At 50.7% G+C, this 4,982-nt stretch overlaps 1 pseudogene; it reads left to right on the top strand.

The window, feature by feature from the left end:
- The first annotated feature begins 2,454 nt into the window (after positions 1 to 2,454).
- On the top strand, positions 2,455 to 3,492 carry LOC138930641 (melanoma-associated antigen B17-like; annotated as a pseudogene).
- Positions 3,493 to 4,982: the final 1,490 nt, after the last annotated feature.

Raw genomic sequence — 4,982 nt, forward strand, 5'->3', positions numbered from 1 at the left:
CAGCTCAGATCACAATCAAACATGGGCTGCTATTTGCTGTACCCAGAATAAACCATGGAAAACTATACAAGGAATAAAGACAACTATTAACAGAAGCAAAAACACAAAACTACATAATCCCAGAGGCAAAGTAAGTCTCTAATGAACTTGACCCTATGAGTGCCAAGGTGAGGGAGTACTTGGAGACTGACAAGGGGTGTGGGGCCTACAAGGGAAGAAGACAACAAGATCAGCTGGAAAAGGCTTTAAAGTTCAGCCCTTAATACTTCCATAGTGCCCTGGGGCCATGAATCGCTACAGCCTCACTGAAGGAATCTGAGGTAGCATCTCAGAGCTCCCATGCCAAGACCATGGGGAACAGAAGTTTGAGTTGGATGTGGCATATGGCCCAGAGGTCATGAAATAACCAGCACAAACTTTGCTGGTGGATGACAACTGGCCCTTTTAAGTGATCACCTTAATGGACTATCACACAGGGACTAAAACAGAAAATGTAGTACCACAAAAGTTGTACCAAAGGACAGAAATTCACCTCAGAACTTTCGAGCAATGCCCCTGCAGTCGACTAAGAGGCCACAGTGAGAACCGTCAGGCTAAGGAGCTCCTTCACTTCTCTACTGGGATTGTGTGGGGCACGGTTGGAGACAGAGGTGGATACATACCAGAAAGAGAAGGATTTCCAGGCCCTGCCAGCAGTCAATATGAAGATCCTGAGTGAGATGTGAGGGGTTCCACACCACAGAAGGCAGTCTCCGATCCTTCCCTCTCAGCTCATCTTACCGGCAGCAGCCATTTCCTGGAAGCCTCAGGCAGAAGTGTCCAGAGGAGATGTATGTGCACTTCTCACCAGGAGTCTCGGGACGTGATGTCTTCGATGTGAGGCCTTGGCCTCAGGTCAGCAGATGGCACGTAGCCCACCACCTACAGGGGACAAGGGAAGACACGGAGATTGGATGGAGCATCACTCAGCCCAGAAGACGGGGCCCGAAAGTGCCCTCACTGTCATTCTCAGGAGATCCAGGAAGCCAGTTTGGCCAGGCCAGAAACAATTCCTGCTGGGGTGCTGACGGAAGCTAGAGCCTGGGAGGGAGGCCCATAGACTCCGCTCAGTACAGGGAAGGTCTCAGGATCTGCTGATTCAAGGAAAGGTGCACATGCCAATCCTCTGGGAAGCTCCCCCGGAACCCCGCCCACCCTGGCCCCGCCTCTGCTGTCCGCCTGGAACACAGAAGCACATGACAGGAAGTGACGACCACGCACACACGCTGCGGCTGCGAAGCCATCTTGGAGAGCTGCTGTAGTCTTAGAGAACTGCCGTGCAGGGTGCCCAGACGGAGGACTCCCAGGTCTCAGAAAGGTGTCCAAGTGTGAGATGACGTGAGTTACAAGTGAGGGGACAAACGTCCGGCACGACCAAGCCTTTCCCTCTGAAAAGGGGGGACCGGACAACCCCCGGCCACCCTGTCCCTCTTGTCCCCTGGAAGATTCGGGCCTGCATCTTAAGCCCCAAGTCTAGCCATGTCACCCAGGTGGCCTCCGAGAGGATGGTTTCGGTCCGGGGCTGGTGGACTCCAGTTCTGCTCAGTAGAGGGAAAACACCTAGCCCTGTAGCTAAAGGAGGGACCCTCGGGGGGCACAGAGGGTCTCCACACCCGAGAAACGCAGCCACATGAAACCCCCAACCCCCGCGACATGGCCTCAGAGCATGCGGGTAGGATCCGGGCAGCTCTAATGGTTTGGGGGCACCCTTATTTTGATCTCGGATGTGGGACAATGAGAGAGGAGGGGACCTCGGTCCGAGACATTGGTAGCTGGTCAGTACAGGGAGGATATCAGGGCTCAGGAAGAGCCAGGGTGAACACCATCGTCCCTGACTCAAGGGGCAGTCAGGACCCTCCCCTGTACTCAGCGCTTCCTCCTGGCCAAACAGGGGGAAGGGAGGCTACGGTCTGATTGGGGAGGTTAGAGCTTGCTTACAGAAGGGCGGGTCCCGGGACCCTTAGGTGGGAGTCTGAGCACTCCCTCCTCTCCTTCTCCAGAGTCACTGGGAAGGTGGCAGCATCAGCTTCAGAGCAGAAGAGGGATCGGGGCGGGTGCTAGGGGGTCAATTCCCCGTTTTTCATCCTAACTCTGAATGTGAACTGAAAGGACATGCCTCCCCTGCCAGCCCCCACAGGCCCCCGTCTAACGCCCAGGCAGAGCTGTCTGGCTGCGCCCCAGGTCTCACTCTCACTTCCTCCTTAGGGGTCTCAGGGGACAGGCTGACTAGGAGAACAGGAGACTTGTGGGTCGTAGAGCAGTGGCCTCAAGGCCCCCTAGGAAGCAGACTTTTTTAAGCTGGGACGACTCTCCCTGGTGAAGGTGCTCACAACATTTCTTTGTCCTTCCTCCAGGTGCCCTCGTTGCCTGCCTTCCTAACTGCACGCCCGCCTGCGTTTCCTGACCTGTGTCATCATGCCTCGGAAGCACAAAAACAAGCATCATGCCCACGGGAAACGCCACCAGGTCGAGGGGGACACTCAGGAGGCCCAGGCCAGTGCTGCTGCAACCCCTGGAGAGGAGTACCCCTCCTCCCCCTCTTCTGTCCCTCAAGGTTCTCCCCCGGGCTCCCCTGCTACTGGCAATCGCCAGGAGCTTCAGGGAGCCATGGCCCCTAGCTCTCCTGATGCAGAGGCTTCCTGTGCAGGATCTGATCAAGGTGCCCAGGGCCCCGAGGAGGAAAGTGCAGATGCCGCCCGAGCAGCCCTGCTTGCTCGGAGCATTCACAAAGATCCTCTCATGCAGAAGGCCAGCACGGTGATGGATTTCCTGCTGGAGAGGTACACCAAGAAGGAGCCCATCACAAAGAATGCCATGCTGAATGTCATCAGAAGGAAGTACAAGGAGCACTTCCCGGAGATCCTGAGCAGAGCCTCTGAGCGCGTGGAGCTGGTGTTTGGCCTGGAGCTGAAGGAAGTCGACTGCAGCAGGAACATCTACGCCCTCGTCAACAAGTTCACTCTCGGGGTTGAGGAAGGTTCAAGTGATGAGGAGGCGCTGCCCAAGTCTGGTCTCCTCATGGCGCTCCTGGGCATCATCTTTATGAAGGGTAACCGTGCCACCGAGGAGGAAGTCTGGGATTTCCTCAATGTGTTGGGGATCTATGCTGGGAGGAAGCACTCCATCTTTGGGGAGCCCAGAAAGCTCATCACCAAAGATCTGGTGCAGAAGGGGTACCTCAACTACCGCCAGGTGCCCAATAGCGATCCTCTGCTCTACGAGTTCCTGTGGGGCCCGAGATCTTATGCTGAGACCAATAAGATGAAGGTGTTGGAAGTTCTGGCCAAGATCTAGGATACGGTCCCAAGTTCCTTCCCAGACCTCTATGACGAGGCTCTGAGACATCAGGCAGATAAAGCAGGGCTGAGTCCTACAGCTCCTCCCACATCTAGGGAGGGGTCAGGACACTTCGTTCCTTTTGTGTTGGAAGAGAACCGTCCATGTCCAAAATAGCACAGGGTAGTAGGGTTTGGGGGGAACAAAACCCATATATTCTTCACAGTTTTAAGTAGTATGGGAGTTTAGGTGCAGTTTTAACAAAATATGCATGTTTTCCTGTTATACATATGAATACTATCTAGTCAAAAATAGATGATCTCGGTAGGTAGGTAGAGGTGTTGTATACAATTTTTAAATATTACTACTCTTCATAAGGTTTATTTTGCTTCAGAATCTAGGTTTATTAATGTCATGGAGTCATGTTTACTGCTATTAGGTTTATGACTAGGAGTTCATATTTTGTAAACAACCTGAAAAGACTTCAATATTTTCCTTATGGTCCAGAATGAGGTAATACAGCATTGGAATAGGATTTTACTTGGAAATGTGTAAGAATCCTAAAGATAAATATTTGGGATAAGAAAGCTTTCAGAGTAAACACGGGTTTCTTCTTCATTTGTCTTATCTGTCGTCTTTCCTTGTAAAAGCTAATAACATGGATTTAGATTTGTGTAGCTTATTCAAACTGTATGACACTTAAATCATAATAAAATAGAGTCTTTGCTCATTATTCCTGTTTTCTGCCAAATGAATTGACCATCTTCTGTTTAGAAGGCTTTCTTATAGTACTGGGTTGGTAAGAGAATGAAGACCAAGCCACTGCCCATGGAATTTTGAGTCTAGCAGCCGATACCATATAAGGAAGGTGGTGAGCTAACTCTAAGGAATCAACAAATCATAAAGTTAAATGGGGAAGGTGTGGAAGAGGAGGTTCCAGCTGAGAGCAAGCACGTCTAAGTTACCTGACTAAGGCGGCACTGGGTCTTGAGAAATGTCTAGTTCCTCGGTGGGAGGTCATTTTCAGTCCACATGCATGATGGGCTAGATGAAGCTGTGGGAGTGATGCCAGAACTCATATCATGGTTCTCAGAGGTGATGCTGTAAATCTGGAATATATCTCAACCATATGTTTACCATTATTTGGGGATATCCGAAAACCATAGGGAATCTCAACATAGGGAATGGAAGGGGCCCTGTGCACTTGAGCCAGGCAAGTGAACACTCACACTATGTGTTTTCCTCAAAAGGTGTCCAGAGAGTTTCTGAGAAATAAGGGTGATACCCATTGAAGCGAGATGCCAAGACGTCACTGGACTGTCTCTCTTATTCTGGGATGGGAGCACCAGAACTTGCTCTGTTAAATGGGCAGTTTAATTAGGTTGTGTTTAGTGTACTTTGGCAAACTTTAAGGGTGGGCTCAATTTTTACTGTCAGTGGGCTTAAATTAGGGGTGGTTTAGACAAAAAACAGCACCTGAGAGGGAAGTTGTTGGTCCTTGAGACAAATGAACTTGTACTTGCATTTATGTGGAGAAGATAACCCCAAACACATCCTAAACAGGTGCTCTAATAGGGAAATACTGCTTAGTTTTACTCGCTTGGGAGCATTAGTGCTGATGTGGATTTGATTATTGTTTGGAGTTGCATATTCTCTAATATAGCCTG

This window comes from Ovis canadensis, chromosome X (assembly GCF_042477335.2).
Source record: "Ovis canadensis isolate MfBH-ARS-UI-01 breed Bighorn chromosome X, ARS-UI_OviCan_v2, whole genome shotgun sequence".
Lineage (NCBI taxonomy): Eukaryota > Metazoa > Chordata > Mammalia > Artiodactyla > Bovidae > Ovis > Ovis canadensis.